The sequence below is a fragment of the Myxine glutinosa genome, chromosome 12 (genome assembly GCF_964187855.1).
Source record: "Myxine glutinosa chromosome 12, kmMyxGlut1.1, whole genome shotgun sequence".
NCBI lineage: Eukaryota > Metazoa > Chordata > Myxini > Myxiniformes > Myxinidae > Myxine > Myxine glutinosa.
The window spans coordinates 70,033,643-70,051,394 of NC_136272.1; the positions used below are offsets into that span (position 1 = coordinate 70,033,643).

General features: G+C 39.8%; 1 protein-coding gene across 3 annotated transcripts in view; it reads right to left on the reverse strand.

The window, feature by feature from the left end:
* LOC137437508 (FYVE, RhoGEF and PH domain-containing protein 1) overlaps positions 1-17,752 on the reverse strand; it is a 246,501-nt gene that overhangs the window by 151,047 nt on the left and 77,702 nt on the right. The window contains exon 1 of one of the 3 annotated variants that reach the window (XM_078766001.1): positions 11,698-12,159. The exons of 1 other annotated variant lie outside the window; for it this stretch is intronic. The gene's annotated coding sequence lies outside the window, so the exon portion shown is untranslated. Of the gene's footprint in view, positions 1-11,697; positions 12,160-17,752 lie in introns of those variants that run through there. One more of the 3 variants, XM_068131886.2, reaches the window with a different exon arrangement.

Consider the following 17,752-nt stretch of genomic DNA (forward strand, 5'->3'; position numbering starts at 1 on the left):
CTGGTCTGGCACCCTCTGCCCTCTCCGTGCTTTTCACCCCAGGTATCTTCATGAGGCACCTGGTTCACCAGCAACCCCCTCCTAGTGAAACTGCCTAAATCCAGGATCACTGCTCACCTCCACTCATTTATTCCTCTCTTTTCTCGCCTGTGTAATCATCTTTGGCACTCTCGTCAATCTCATTCTTCCCTCCAGGTCTTCAAGACAGTTGTCCATCAGCATCTCAAGTCACCTCCCATCCAAAACCACAATCTTTTCTACACCCGTTAAACCGTCCCCCACCCCACTCAAAACTATCCATATTATTCATCCATTACTTTCTCCCCTACCACTCTTCGTTACCTGCATCCCTTGTTTGTCCATCTCCACCTAGCTTCTCCCTCCACCCTGCTGTTGGTGTTTCCCTTTCTCCTGCTGTTCCCTTTGCTAGGTTATTCCCTGATATGTTCTTGTGCCCTAGCTCTCCCACGAGCCTTGACCATGGATAAAAACACCAATAGGTGGTGACGAGAATTCCTTTTCCCTCTCGACTTGCCCCTTCTTTCAAGCAGCTAAACACCCTGATATCCTCCTTGTGGACCACAAGAACATCTTGCAATTCACTGATCTGGTCATAGCAACTGGCCTGGTCACAGCATATTAATGCTGGTCATTTATGATTCATTTGATGTGGAATGATCCGAAGTGAGAAACAGAAGAGAATAAAAGGAAGTGTATGCAAGAGCTTGGGGAAGGGGATGGGGGGAGAGGGGTGGGTTTGAGGAGGAAAAAGAGGATATGAGAAGGGGTGTGTCAAAAAGGGGGGTAGCGGAGAGTGTTGGTATTGGACAGGGAATGGGAAATGACAAATAAGTTATGGGAAGTTGAGAAAAGCAAGAATCACATACCGCAGTCGAAGAAAAAAGACATTTGGATGAGAGAGTAATTGAATGATAAAAATAAGAATGGAGAACAGGCAGCGATGCAGGTGGATCTCCTATAAACTCGTGTGAACAAACTAGAAGGGCACTTGGTAGGGCGCACACCTCCACCTGGCTGAACAGTTTATGTTTTGTATCCACTGATGGGTCGGATCTGGATTCGTACATGAACCAAAAGCAAATCGGCCCATTCTTGTGACCAAACCAACTCATCCACCAAGTGTTGTCATCATCTGTCCACAACTTTTTGAGATATCGTGTTGTGTATCCTTCCACCACCGTCACTCAATGACTTAAAATCACTTTAAAATTTTCTGATCCTGATCCGTATTGGAATCCTCACCAAAATTGAACAAACCCTTCCTTGCCACACACCGAACCAACATGTCCACCAAGTTTCGTCCCAGTTTCACAGAGACACAGACAGACAGGCAAAAAGACACGGGTGAAAACATAACCTCTGCCCACCTTTGGTGGCGGAGGTAATAAAGTTTAGCCTGTAAGTGTCTGTTACACGAGGATGGAAAATGAGAAGCATTGATGACATGAAGATGATTCTCAGCAGACATTTCTAAGATCGTTCACTGAGTAATCACAGATAAAGCAGCACAAGCTTGTCCAACTTGCTTTGTCTCAAGGACAACATCATTGTGGAAAGGTTTGCTGAATGCTGCACTGCTGCAGCCATCTCTGATTAGTGTAACCTGGTCGTTCAATCGATCCTCGAACTTCGTTTAGCAAGATTGATATCACTTTTCATTTAACATCATAATAGTCTGGGATCCGAGACCTCAAAATTTGATTTTGAAGTGACACCCCTGCTATAAAATGTTTGACCCCTAGATCATGTCTGTGGGGGTGTTATCCACCAGAAAAGTGACTTTAGCAAGGTAGTTTGGATTGCGCGAATTCTGTAGGGACATTTTTTAACTTGGGGCGTCAACTGTAAAAAAGCAAGAAATTTAGGGGTAGGGGAAATTCAATTGACCATATATCCCATAATACAGGGGTGAGTGCAACAAATTACCACTCATTCTTTTTGTTATAAAGTTGGCTTTTATATGAAACATGATTCAACGTGATTGGACCATCCATGAGGTCAGCAGAGCTCAAAAGGTCACGGAAAGTGGGTTAAGCTAAAAGTTTAGCTCCTTTAGTAAATAAAATCACATTTTTCCTACTTCAAGCTCAATATAGCCAAACTTTTACACCCAAAATATGTTGTTTGTACCCCTCTGATGTTTTTGGGAAAGAAATGCCCCGACTGAACTTAACTTACTGGCATGTATGTCACTTTAGATTTGCATAACTTTAAAAAAACCACCAAAATCGGGCATTCACACTATCTATTTGCACGGTACTCTTCAACATGTTTTAAAACGACAAGTCATACCACATACTGTCTGGAAAAGTGTCATTACCTCTATTTACTCATCATCATCACCGTCATCAGTCAGAAGCCGTCCACATTTTTCTCTGTCGCCATTGCAGGCACATGCAATGATGCATGGTACTCCAGCTTTCGCACAAGGGCAATTCTTCAGGCAGTTCGGTTTCTTCTCATATTTGCAGTACTTCAACTTCGCAGCAGAAGGCTTTGATGGCTTGCTCTTCATGACAGGAATTAACCTGTCACCATCCACACTCCTGCCATACTCTTCAGGTGAAAGAAGCACTGGATTGCTGAGTGAAGCTTGCTTGTATAAGCTGATCTGACAAAAGCTCCTGAGAACGTGGAAGTGAAAAGCATCTTCTGTTGGAGGAAGGGAGCGCAGATCTAGTTTGCTAGATGCAAACAAGTGGGCGCGGAGCTTATCCAGGGATGAATACCCCGGCTTTCCGTAGAGATCACAAAAGAAGCTTCGTGCTTCAGTTATCACCTGATCATGTGCAGAAGGTCCGGATTCATGTCGGATGAAATTGGACAACGCTGGCTGTTTGTGAACATGCTGGAGTGCGACTTTCACTGCTCTCTTCTTACCCCGTTTGAAAGGATAGCTCACCGAATCACAACCTGACAGAATGTAGGAGATGAGCAGTGTGTCTGTGAGTGCCAATACGTCCTTTCCAACTGCTTTGGCCAACTCATTCACCAAGTCATGGATGGGGAGGAACAGATCATCCTTTTCCACCCATAACTCAACAACGTTTGTCAACCGAGGGAAATGATACATTGACAAGACGATGATATCTGTATCTGTAGCCTGAATGACAACTACGCTGTTGTCACAGCTAGCAATGTGAGCAAAGATTCTGGTGTCCGCCTCCTCGTGGTTAGGGCAGTACAGCTCATCAACATTGGTATGTTCCGTCTGCGTCACACGAGTTGCCTGGGCGTTGACCCCAAGGACCAGGCAGAAGCCATCAGGCCAGGATGACTCCTGGGACCAACGTGAAGCAAGATACGACAGCAGATTGGTCTTGTTACAAGGGTTTGACAGGAATGTGTTCCAATCAGGGATTTTCATGATGTCCGCTGGAACAAACTCTGGCAAGTTGGTATTTGACTCCCGTCTCTGGCGTTCATCCCCTTTTAGACTCTTCAACCCAAAATCATATTGATCGCCCACGAAATGCACTTCAGTGCAATGTCTGGGTTTCATGTTCAAGAGTTTGTTCCTGTACCTTTCCTGAAGTTGGTCAAATGTACTCGAACCAAGTGTGTTGAACCGCTGGATGAATGCCATTGCATCGACTACATAAACTGCATCAGATGCAGAAGGAGGCAACTCTTTTAACGGTTCCCATGACTCGGCAACCTCTGCCTGTAGAGTGGATAGATAGTTGGATTTGCAACCTTTCCGCATGGAAAATCCATTCTTCTCTGGCTCAAACAACGAGGGAGGGTACTCAAACCATTCGTAACTAAATGCCTCAGTCCGTGCCTCATCACTCAGGTCCTGTGCGAAACAAAGTGCCCTTGTCACTGCACTTTCCTCTCTGATGACTTCTTTCACAGTGTCCATCTTTTTCTTACTTTTCTTCAGATGCATGGCGAATGTTTCTATCTTCGGTTGGACAATCTTGTCTGCATTCGTTGTCGTGGCAGCATCCATTGCCTCCAAGCCTAGACGGTTGGCATCTACCAGGGTAGTTGCTGCAAGAATCTGACCTGTGGATATGTTCATTAGTTTATCTGTTGCAAGTGAAGGATCGAATGGGTTTTGCATCTTCTCTTCCACGGTCCGTTTGATCTGCAACACGGCTTCCATGTCGTCTTTCCTCAGCTTCTCGTGGTGGTCAGATTGCGGCGAGGCCATGTGTGCCATCTGTTTTACACTTTCAGAGACAGAGGTCATGAACGGTAGAGCCTTGATGTACTTTTCTCGTGCTGATTCAGACTGTGTTATACCCTTAAAGAGGCTTGTTTTGCCTTCCCTATTGTAGGTCTGTTCAAGGGCAAGGTCTGTCCACACACCATTAAAGTCTCCTGCAGTCTGGTGAACTGTGAATTTGCCAGCTGCAAACTCCTCGTGCACTTCTGGTGCTGTTTCTGGAAGCTTTTGCATCTCACTGAGATAGATCGGAAGGCAGGACATGTACTTACTATGGCCGGAAGCAATGGTATAGGGTAGCATATTCTGTACCTCTTGTAAGTGCTGTTGCCACAGCCCAGCTCTCTCAGCATGGATGTAACGCCTTAGGATAAGCAGCATGTCTATGTACATGCTCCAAAGATGGGCTGTCACTCCTAATCCCTTCTCAAAATCTCCCCAGAGCAACTCCAGTGACTCTAGGCATTTCATGACTTCCTTCATGAGTGCAGCAAATTCGTCCTTCTCTTTCCTGTCAAAGGCATTTCTAAGACTTTCAAGCAGAGACGAAAGCAAAGAAAGTGTCTCCTCAGTCTTCTCGAACAACAGCCATTTCTCAAATGCCTCCCACTTCAGCATGAACAATGCCTCACTCAACCATGAATGATAACGGACCATCTTATAATAATCTTCTCCTGCCATGACTTTATTGGCTGTACCTCGACCACAGATATCACTAGAAACCAGAATGTCCTCTATGCCACTCTCCATTATGAAAAATCCAATAGATCCCAAGAAGTTCTGGGCAATATGGAATCCTCCAAGTCGAACAATAACATCTTTGTATTTTTCCGATTCCTTCCTAAACAACCCCTTTACTATGTCATATATCGCCTGGTCACAAGTCACCACCGTCTTAGCCTGACCCATCTTAAGACTCAAGGAGACAAAGTAGTCCAATGAGGTCTGGACTACATCTGCGTTGGTTGGGTTTTGTGGAAGCAATGGTCCATAACCAATCTTTGTTTTCTCTGTATGTATGTTTGTATGTTTGTTACGTAAATAATAATTGACAAGAAGGAAGCTTGCTCCAGCTAGGGAGGCTGAAGATCGATGGTAATCATAAAGATCAGCAAGAGTGAAGCAAGTTGCTGAAACAAATGTAGCATAATAATCACTAGCACCACTCAAAAGATGAAAAGCATCAACCACCACAGTAAACCATCACTATTACGATCAATATAGGCCAGAAACAGTAGAGGGATGCAAAGAACATATTGTGACATATACATATGTGAATTATTTGATAAAGGAGCTAAATTTTCAGCTTAACCCACTTTCCGTGACCTTTTGACCTCTGCTGACCTCATGGATGGTCCAATCACGTTGAATCATATTTCATATAAAAGCCAACTTTATAACAAAAAGAATGAGTGGTAATTTGTTGCACTCACCCCTGTATTATGGGATATATGGTCAATTGAACTTCCCCTACCCCTAAATTTCTTACTTTTTTTTACAGTTGACGCCCCAAGTTAAAAAACGTCCTTACAGAATTCGCGCAATCCAAACTACCTTGCTAAAGTCACTTTTCTGGTGGCTAACACCTCCACAGACATGATCTAGGGGTCAAACATTTTATAGCAGGGGTGTCACTTCAAAATCACTTTTTTACACATTTCCAGGCCTCGGATCCCAGACTATAACGGAGTCCACCAGTGACAGTAATTCAGATTGGGATCATTCCCCAAACAACAGGAAAGCAAATATTGGATACCAAGGCACGGCCGATTATATGAGCATGGCCGATTACATGAGCATGGCCGATTACATGAGCACGGCCGATTATATGAGCACGGCCGATTATATGAGCATGGCCGATTATATGAGCATGGCCGATTATATGAGCATGGCCGATTATATGAGCATGGCCGATTATATGAGCATGGCCGATTATATGAGCATGGCCGATTATATGAGCACGGCCGATTATATGAGCATGGCCGATTATATGAGCATGGCCGATTATATGAGCATGGCCGATTATATGAGCATGGCCGATTATATGAGCATGGCCGATTACATGAGCATGGCCGATTATATGAGCATGGCCGATTACATGAGCATGGCCGATTATATGAGCACGGCCGATTATATGAGCATGGCCGATTACATGAGCACGGCCGATTATATGAGCATGGCCGATTACATGAGCATGGCCGATTACATGAGCACTGCCGATTATATGAGCATGGCCGATTATATGAGCACGGCCGATTATATGAACATGGCCGATTATATGAAAATTGCCGATTATATGAGCATGGCCGATTACATGAGCATGGCCGATTACATGAGCACGGCCGATTATATGAGCATGGCCGATTATATGAGCACGGCCGATTATATGAGCACGGCCGATTATATGAGCATGGCCGATTATATGAGCATGGCCGATTACATGAGCATGGCCGATTACATGAGCATGGCCGATTATATGAGCACGGCCGATTATATGAGCATGGCCGATTATATGAGCATGGCCGATTACATGAGCATGGCCGATTATATGAGCACGGCCGATTATATGAGCATGGCCGATTATATGAGCACGGCCGATTATATGAGCATGGCCGATTATATGAGCATGGCCGATTATATGAGCATGGCCGATTATATGAGCACGGCCGATTATATGAGCATGGCCGATTATATGAGCATGGCCGATTATATGAGCATGGCCGATTATATGAGCATGGCCGATTATATGAGCATGGCCGATTACATGAGCATGGCCGATTATATGAGCATGGCCGATTATATGAGCACGGCCGATTATATGAGCATGGCCGATTACATGAGCACGGCCGATTATATGAGCATGGCCGATTACATGAGCATGGCCGATTACATGAGCACTGCCGATTATATGAGCATGGCCGATTATATGAGCACGGCCGATTATATGAACATGGCCGATTATATGAACATGGCCGATTATATGAGCATGGCCGATTACATGAGCATGGCCGATTACATGAGCACGGCCGATTATATGAGCACGGCCGATTATATGAGCACGGCCGATTATATGAGCACGGCCGATTATATGAGCATGGCCGATTATATGAGCATGGCCGATTACATGAGCATGGCCGATTACATGAGCATGGCCGATTATATGAGCACGGCCGATTATATGAGCATGGCCGATTATATGAGCATGGCCGATTACATGAGCATGGCCGATTATATGAGCACGGCCGATTATATGAGCATGGCCGATTATATGAGCACGGCCGATTATATGAGCATGGCCGATTACGTGAGCATGGCCAATTACATGAGCATGGCCGATTTATATGACCATGGCCGATTATGTGAACATGGCCAATTACATGAGCATGGCCGATTATATGAGTATGGCCGATTACATGAGCATGGCCGATTACATGAGCATGGCCGATTATATGAGCATGGCCGATTATATGAGCTTGGCCGATTATATGAGCATGGCCGATTATATGAGCATTGCCGATTACATGAGCATGGCCGATTATATGACCATGGCCGATTATGTGAACATGGCCAATTACATGAGCATGGCCGATTATATGAGCATGGCCGATTACATGAGCATGGCCGATTACATGAGCATGGCCGATTACATGAGCATGGCCGATTATATGAGCATGGCCGATTACATGAGCATGGCCAATTACATGAGCATGGCCAATTATATGAGCATGGCCAATTACATGAGCATGGCCGATTATATGAGCATGGCCGATTACATGAGCATGGCCAATTACATGAGCATGGCCAATTACATGAGCATGGCCGATTACATGAGCATGGCCGATTATATGAGCATTGCCGATTACATGAGCATGGCCGATTATAGCAGATTATATGAGCATGGCCAATTACATGAGCATGGCCGATTATAGCAGATTATATGAGCATGGCTGATTATATGTGCATGGCCAATTATAGCAGATTATATGAGCATGGCCGATTATATGAGCATGGCCGATTATATGAGCATGCCCGATTATATGAGCATGGCTGATTATATGAGCATGGCCGATTATATGACCATGGCCGATTATATGTGCATGGCCAATTATGACAGATTATATGAGCACGGCCGATTATATGAGCTTGGCCGATCATATGAGCATGGCCGATTATATGAGCATGGCTTATTATATGAGTACCCAATATAAAATTGCATGAACACATGACATTGGCCAAAATAGCTATGATCCAACCAAAACAGAGGCTGGCAGGATCGCCGAGAGGTACATGTTGAAACAGGGTGTCTGTCCCCTCTGATAGAATCAGATGGTGGACGTTAAAGAGCCAACTGTGTCCTTCACGAAGAGTACGCGAGTTATTTCTGGCGCCATGGACAAATTACAAATTCCTGCTGTAACCGACAGGGGGGCACTGCATCGGCAGCACAGCCACACCCCCAGAAAATGACGTTACCTGCTGCCAAGTGCTGCATACAAGATGAAGAAAAGCAACTGGTGGTGAAGCACATGCCAAATAAAATAATATCAACTCATAACACGACAATAGTAGTTTTGATAGTAACATAATGTAACTGCGGATTGCGGAAAATACATGGCCCCGCATCATCTGAGCCCAAAACTACAATAGTTCCAGATTCTGCCAGGAGGGTCCTTCACTCGAAGTCAGTTGATAAACAGTTCACCAAATGATTTTTCTTTTTTTAAATATTTAGTCCGTATTACCATTTTGTAATAATAAAAAACAATTTTAACAAAGCCTCTCGTCAGCACCTTGTCACAGCAGGATAAGTCTAAAATAGATAATCTCAGAATAGTTATAACAGTGAGATCAAACAGGCAAGAAACAAAATAACATCCAAATCATCAATAACGCTGAATAAACAAAACTGTGTATGTGCAAACAATCAATTTAGCAATATTCACAAGGAAACAGACAGACGGTCACCACATCATGCGAAAAGGGCATCATGGGTCACTAGGAACTACCGACCCATACTAGGCTGGAGGGTGATGACATCACTAGGACCTACCGACCCATACTAGGCTGGAGGGTGATGGCATCACTAGGAACTACCGACCCATACTAGGCTGGAGGGTGATGGCATCATGGGTCATTGGAACTACCGACCAATACTAGGTTGGAGGGTGATGGTATCACTAGGAGCGACCGACCCATACTAGATTGGAGGGTGATGGCATCATGGGTCACGAGGAACTACCGACCCATACTAGGTTGGAGGGTGATGGCATCACTAGGAGCTACCGACCTATACTAGGCTGGAGGGTGATGGCATCATGGGCCACTGGGAACGACCGACCCATACTAGGCTGGAGGGCGACGGCATCACTAAGAGCTACCGACCCAGACTAGGCTGGAGGGTGATGGAATCACTCGGAACTACCGACCAATACTAGGTTGGAGGGTGATGGTATCACTAGGATACTGACCCATACTAGGTTGGAGGGTGATGGCATCACTAGGAGCTACCGGCCCATACTAGGTTGGAGGGTGATGGCATCATGGGTCACTGGGAACTACCGACCCATACTAGGCTGGAGGGTGATGGCATCATAGGTCACTGGGAACTACCGACCAATACTAGTTTGGAGGGTTATGGTATCACAAGGAATACTGACCCATACTAGGTTGGAGGGTGATGGCATCATGGGTCACGAGGAACTACCGACCCATACTAGGTTGGAGGGTGATGGCATCACTAGGAACTACCGACCCATACTAGGCTGGAGGGTGATGGCATCATGGGTCACGAGGAACTACCGACCAATACTAGGTTGGAGGGTGATGGGGTCACAAGGAATACTGACCCATACTAGGCTGGAGGGTGATGGCATCATGGGTCACGAGGAACTACCGACCAATACTAGGTTGGAGGGTGATGGGGTCACAAGGAATACTGACCCATACTAGGTTGGAGGGTGATGGCATCATGGGTCACAAGGAACTACCGACCCACACTAGGTTGGAGGGTGATGGCATCACTAGGAACTACCCACCCATACTAGGCTGGAGGGTGATGGCATCATGGGTCACGAGGAACTACCGACCAATACTAGGTTGGAGGGTGATGGCATCACTAGGAACTACCGACCCAGGCGAGGTTGGAAATTTTCGAATATGAATATGAATTTCGAATATGACAACATTAAAAGTGCAAGCAAGGAGCAGCAAATGGAAGGTGTTCATTTCAGAGTGACAGATTCAGTCAAGTTACCTCCGCCACCAAAGGTGTATGGATGTTATGTTTGCACTTCTGTCTGCTTGTCTGTCTGTCTGGTTATTTTTTTTGTGAACAGGATACATCAAAACGTTGTGGACGGATTTGGACGAAACATGGTGGACAGTTTGGGTGTGTGACAAGGACAAATAGATTCGATTTTGGTGAAGATCTGCATATGGATTCGGATATGTGAATTATTTAATTTTTAAGTGATTCTTCACCATTGGGAGATAGGGCCAAAAACGATACATAGCGGGATATTTCAAGAAGTTGTGGACGGATTCGGATGAAATTTGGTGGAGAAGTAGCGTAAGTGACGAGCACGAAATGAGTAGATTTTGTAAATATCTGAATCCAGATGTGTATCTGAGATTTTTAAAGTGATTCTTCACCATTGAGAGATGGGGCAAAAAACGATATATAGCACGATATCTCAAATAGTTATGGACGGATTCGGATGAAACTTTGTGGACGAGTTGGTTAAGTGCAAGAACAAGCCGATTCGATTTTGTTTCAGGTCCGAATTCAGATCCGGTCTATCAGTGAATACAGAACATAAACTGGTCAGCCTGGTGGAGGTTTGATCTCTACCGAGAGTCGCTCTAGGTAAAGCCAGTTCTGACCCGAGATCAGCCTATGGTGCTGTACCATGGTCACGCGTTCACCATGCTTCCCTGTATCATTAGGCGCGCCTTGGTGGAAGATCTTCCTCCTACGTGATGCTTCGTGTGAATAATCGTAACGCGATAGTATTTCCCTCTTGGGATACATGCAATTCAAATTCCAACAGCTGGTGATGTCCCAAAGAACCTCAACGCTGTGGTCCACTTCCTCAAATTTGCATTTTATTGGATAAAGCTTGTGATTTTACAGTTGTTGGGAATTGACTGATGATAACCGAGTTATCGTTCAATGAATGAAGTCAGTCTGTTTCTGTTGGAAAGACTTTTCTAATAAAATTCCTTGAACATAACCAGTGTCACATGACTACATCCTCGGTACAGCCAACACGACTTTGCTCGCTTCATCAATATTATTGTTAGAAAACCATTCTTTGTGAGCAACTGATACGTCAGCATTCCAAGCATCCAATACTGGACTCCAATCCATGCGTGATCAGCATTATTCCCCAAAGCAAACATTTACTTTCAAAGACGAGTTTTACAATAGTCGAAGCAATAAGAAATATATTACATACGGTTCAACAAGACACAACAGAAAGAAATAAAAAGCTTTAGCTCACCTGAACAAGCTCCATTGATTATTGTCAAGTTTGCCCTTTTTCAAGCTGGTCGACGATTACTTTCCCAAGATAAATATTGATACCCAGACTATTAGAGCGAGGAGGTTTAGTAGGAGACCGAGAGATATTCCATCTCCAGCTTGCAGGCAACACCGAGACTTGAGTGCAACAGATCCAAAAATATACTTGTGGGGATGTAATGCGAGCCAGTGCAGGAATGCTCATGCTCTATTTGGCCAAACTGAGAAGGAGGCCGACTGTGATGCTGTGAAACAAACTAGCATCGAATCATTACTCCAGTTAATCGCAACTTTAGCTACAATTCTTGCTTTTATAAACATCAATGGCATTTTAGACAATAACCTCAATTATAAACCAGGCTGAACAGTTTACATTTTGAAGCCCACTGATCCCACCAGATCTGCATCCAGACCTTGACCAAAATCTAATCGGCTTGTTCTTGTCCCCTACCCAACACATCCAGTTTCGTCCGAATCCGTCCACAACTTCTTGAGATATTAGGCGACGAATTGTTTTTGATGTTATCTCTCAATGGTGAAGAATCATTTCAAAAATGTTATTATCTGGATCCGGATCTTCACCAAAATCTAATCACTTCGTCAAAATCTAATCACTTCATCAAAATATAATCACTTCGCCAAAATCTAATCACTTCGCCAAAATCTAATCACTTCGTCAAAATATAATCACTTTGTCAAAATATAATCACTTCGTCAAAATATAATCACTTCGTCAAAATCTAATCACTTCGTCACAATATAATCACTTCGTCAAAATCTAATCACTTCGCCAAAATCTAATCACTTTGTCAAAATATAATCACTTTGTCAAAATCTAATCACTTTGTCAAAATCTAATCACTTCGTCAAAATCTAATCACTTCGTCAAAATCTAATCACTTTGTCAAAATATAATCACTTTGTCAAAATCTAATCACTTTGTCAAAATATAATCACTTCGTCAAAATCTAATCACTTCGTCAAAATATAATCACTTCGTCAAAATATAATCACTTCGCCAAAATCTAATCACTTTGTCAAAATATAATCACTTTGTCAAAATCTAATCATTTCATCAAAATCTAATCACTTCGTCAAAATCTAATCACTTTGTCAAAATATAATCACTTTGTCAAAATCTAATCACTTTGTCAAAATATAATCACTTCGTCAAAATCTAATCACTTCGTCAAAATCTAATCACTTTGTCAAAATATAATCACTTTGTCAAAATCTAATCACTTTGTCAAAATATAATCACTTCGTCAAAATCTAATCACTTCGTCAAAATATAATCACTTCGTCAAAATATAATCACTTCGCCAAAATCTAATCACTTTGTCAAAATATAATCACTTTGTCAAAATCTAATCACTTCGTCAAAATCTAATCACTTCGTCAAAATCGAATCACTTTGTCAAAATATAATCACTTTGTCAAAATATAATCACTTTGTCAAAATATAATCACTTCGTCAAAATATAATCACTTCGTCAAAATATAATCACTTCGTCAAAATCTAATCACTTCGTCAAAATCTAATCACTTCGTCAAAATATAATCACTTCGCCAAAATCTAATCACTTTGTCAAAATATAATCACTTCGTCAAAATATAATCACTTCGCCAAAATCTAATCACTTCGTCAAAATATAATCACTTTGTCAAAATATAATCACTTTGTCAAAATCTAATCACTTCGTCAAAATCTAATCACTTCGCCAAAATCTAATCACTTTGTCAAAATCTAATCACTTTGTCAAAATATAATCACTTCGTCAAAATCTAATCACTTCGTCAAAATATAATCACTTCGTCAAAATATAATCACTTCGCCAAAATATAATCACTTTGTCAAAATATAATCACTTTGTCAAAATCTAATCACTTCATCAAAATCTAATCACTTCGTCAAAATCTAATCACTTTGTCAAAATATAATCACTTTGTCAAAATATAATCACTTTGTCAAAATATAATCACTTCGTCAAAATATAATCACTTCGTCAAAATATAATCACTTCGTCAAAATATAATCACTTCGCCAAAATCTAATCACTTTGTCAAAATATAATCACTTTGTCAAAATATAATCACTTCGTCAAAATATAATCACTTCGTCAAAATATAATCACTTCGCCAAAATCTAATCACTTTGTCAAAATCTAATCACTTCGTCAAAATATAATCGCTTTGCCAAAATATAATCACTTCGTCAAAATATAATCACTTCGTCAAAATATAATCATTTCGTCAAAATATAATCACTTCGCCAAAATCTAATCACTTCGCCAAAATCTAATCACTTCATCACAATATAATCACTTCGTCAAAATATAATCACTTTGTCAAAATATAATCACTTCGTCACAATATAATCACTTCGTCAAAATATAATCACTTCGTCAAAATATAATCATTTCGTCAAAATATAATCACTTCGTCACAATATAATCACTTCGTCAAAATCTAATCACTTCGTCAAAATCTAATCACTTTGTCAAAATATAATCACTTTGTCAAAATATAATCACTTCGTCAAAATCTAATCACTTCGCCAAAATCTAATCACTTCGTCAAAATATAATCGCTTCGTCAAAATCTAATCACTTTGCCAAAATCTAATCACTTTGTCAAAATATAATCACTTCATCAAAATATATTCACTTCGTCAAAATCTAATCACTTCACCAGAATCTAATCACTTCGTCAAAATATAATCGCTTTGCCAAAATATAATCACTTCGTCAAAATATAATCACTTCGTCAAAATATAATCACTTCGTCAAAATATAATCACTTCATCAAAATCTAATCACTTCGTCAAAATCTAATCACTTTGTCAAAATATAATCACTTTGTCAAAATATAATCACTTCGCCAAAATCTAATCACTTCCCCAAAATCTAATCACTTCGTCAAAATATAATCACTTCGTCAAAATCTAATCACTTTGCCAAAATCTAATCACTTCGTCAAAATATAATCGCTTTGCCAAAATATAATCACTTCGTCAAATAGAATCACTTCGTCAAAATATAATCACTTCGTCAAAATATAATCACTTCGTCAAAATATAATCGCTTTGCCAAAATATAATCACTTCGTCAAAATATAATCACTTCGCCAAAATCTAATCACTTCGCCAAAATCTAATCACTTCGTCAAAATATAATGGCTTTGCCAAAATATAATCACTTCGTCAAAATATAATCACTTCGTCAAAATATAATCACTTCGTCAAAATATAATCACTTCATCAAAATATAATCACTTCATCAAAATCTAATCACTTCACCAAAATCTAATCACTTTGTCAAAATCTAATCACTTTGTCAAAATATAATCACTTTGTCAAAATATAATCACTTCGCCAAAATCTAATCACTTCCCCAAAATCTAATCACTTCCCCAAAATATAATCACTTCGTCAAAATCTAATCACTTTGCCAAAATCGAATCACTTCATCAAAATATAATCACCATCAAAATATAATCACTTCGTCAAAATCTAATCACTTTGCCAAAATCGAATCACTTCATCAAAATATAATCACCATCAAAATATAATCACTTCGTCAAAATCTAATCGCTTCGTCAAAATATAATCACTTAGCCAAAATCTAATCACTTCGCCAAAATCTAATCACTTCGTCAAAATCTAATCACTTCACCAAAATCTAATCACTTCGTCAAAATCTAATCACTTCGCCAAAATCAAATCACTTCATCAAAATCTAATCATTTCATCCAAATATAATCACTTAGCCAAAATCTAATCACTTCGTCAAAATCTAATCACTTCGTCAAAATCTAATCACTTCATCAAAATGTAATCACTTCATCAAAATCTAATCACATAGCCAAAATCTAATCACTTCGCCAAAATTTAATCACTTCATCAAAATCTAATCACTTCGCCAAAATCTAATCACTTCCCCAAAATCTAATCACTTCGTCAAAATCTAATCATTTAGCCAAAATCTAATCACTTCGCCAAAATCTAATCACTTCGCCAAAATCTCATCACTTCGCCAAAATCTAATCACTTCCCCAAAATCGAATCACTTCGCCAAAATCTAATCACTTCCCCAAAATCTAATCACTTCCCCAAAAGCTAATCACTTCGTCAAAATCTAATCATTTAGCCAAAATCTAATCACTTCGCCAAAATCTAATCACTTCGCCAAAATCTAATCATTTCATCAAAATCTAATCACTTCGTCAAAATCTAATCACTTCGTCAAAATCTAATCACTTCGCCAAAATCTAATCACTTCGTCAAAATCTAATCATTTCATCAAAATCTAATCACTTCGACAAAATCTAATCACTTCGCCAAAATCTAATCACTTCGTCAAAATCTAATCATTTCATCAAAATCTAATCACTTTGTCAAAATTTAATCACTTCGTCAAAATCTAATCATTTCATCAAAATATAATCACTTCGCCAAAATCTAATCACTTCGTCAAAATCTAATCACTTCGTCAAAATATAATCACTTCGTCAAAATATAATCACTTCGTTAAAATATAATCACTTCGTCAAAATATAATCACTTCGTCACAATATAATCACTTCGTCAAAATATAATCACTTCATCAAAATATAATCACTTCGTCAAAATCTAATCACTTCGCCAAAATCTAATCACTTCGTCAAAATATAATCGCTTTGCCAAAATATAATCACTTCGTCAAAATATAATCACTTCGTCAAAATATAATCACTTCGTCAAAATATAATCACTTCGTCAAAATATAATCACTTCGCCAAAATATAATCACTTCGTCACAATATAATCACTTCGTCAAAATATAATCACTTTGTCAAAATATAATCACTTCGTCACAATATAATCACTTCGTCAAAATATAATCACTTCGTCAAAATATAATCACTTCGTCAAAATATAATCACTTCGTCACAATATAATCACTTCGTCAAAATCTAATCACTTCGTCAAAATCTAATCACTTTGTCAAAATATAATCACTTTGTCAAAATCTAATCACTTCGTCAAAATCTAATCACTTCGCCAAAATCTAATCACTTCGTCAAAATATAATCGCTTCGTCAAAATCTAATCACTTTGCCAAAATCTAATCACTTTGTCAAAATATAATCACTTTGTCAAAATATAATCACTTCATCAAAATATATTCACTTCGTCAAAATCTAATCACTTCGCCAAAATCTAATCACTTCGTCAAAATATAATCGCTTTGCCAAAATATAATCACTTCGTCAAAATATAATCACTTCGTCAAAATATAATCACTTCGTCAAAATATAATCACTTCGTCAAAATATAATCACTTCATCAAAATCTAATCACTTCGTCAAAATCTAATCACTTTGTCAAAATATAATCACTTTGTCAAAATATAATCACTTCGCCAAAATCTAATCACTTCCCCAAAATCTAATCACTTCGTCAAAATATAATCACTTCGTCAAAATCTAATCACTTTGCCAAAATCTAATCACTTCGTCAAAATATAATCGCTTTGCCAAAATATAATCACTTCGTCAAAATAGAATCACTTCGTCAAAATATAATCACTTCGTCAAAATATAATCACTTCGTCAAAATATAATCGCTTTGCCAAAATATAATCACTTCGTCAAAATATAATCACTTCGCCAAAATCTAATCACTTCGTCAAAATATAATCACTTTGTCAAAATATAATCACTTCATCAAAATCTAATCACTTCGCCAAAATCTAATCACTTCGTCAAAATATAATCGCTTTGCCAAAATATAATCACTTCGTCAAAATATAATCACTTCGTCAAAATATAATCACTTCGTCAAAATATAATCACTTCGTCAAAATATAATCACTTCAACAAAATCTAATCACTTCGCCAAAATCTAATCACTTTGTCAAAATATAATCACTTTGTGAAAATATAATCACTTCGCCAAAATCTAATCACTTCCCCAAAATCTAATCACTTCCCCAAAATATAATCACTTCGTCAAAATCTAATCACTTTGCCAAAATCGAATCACTTCATCAAAA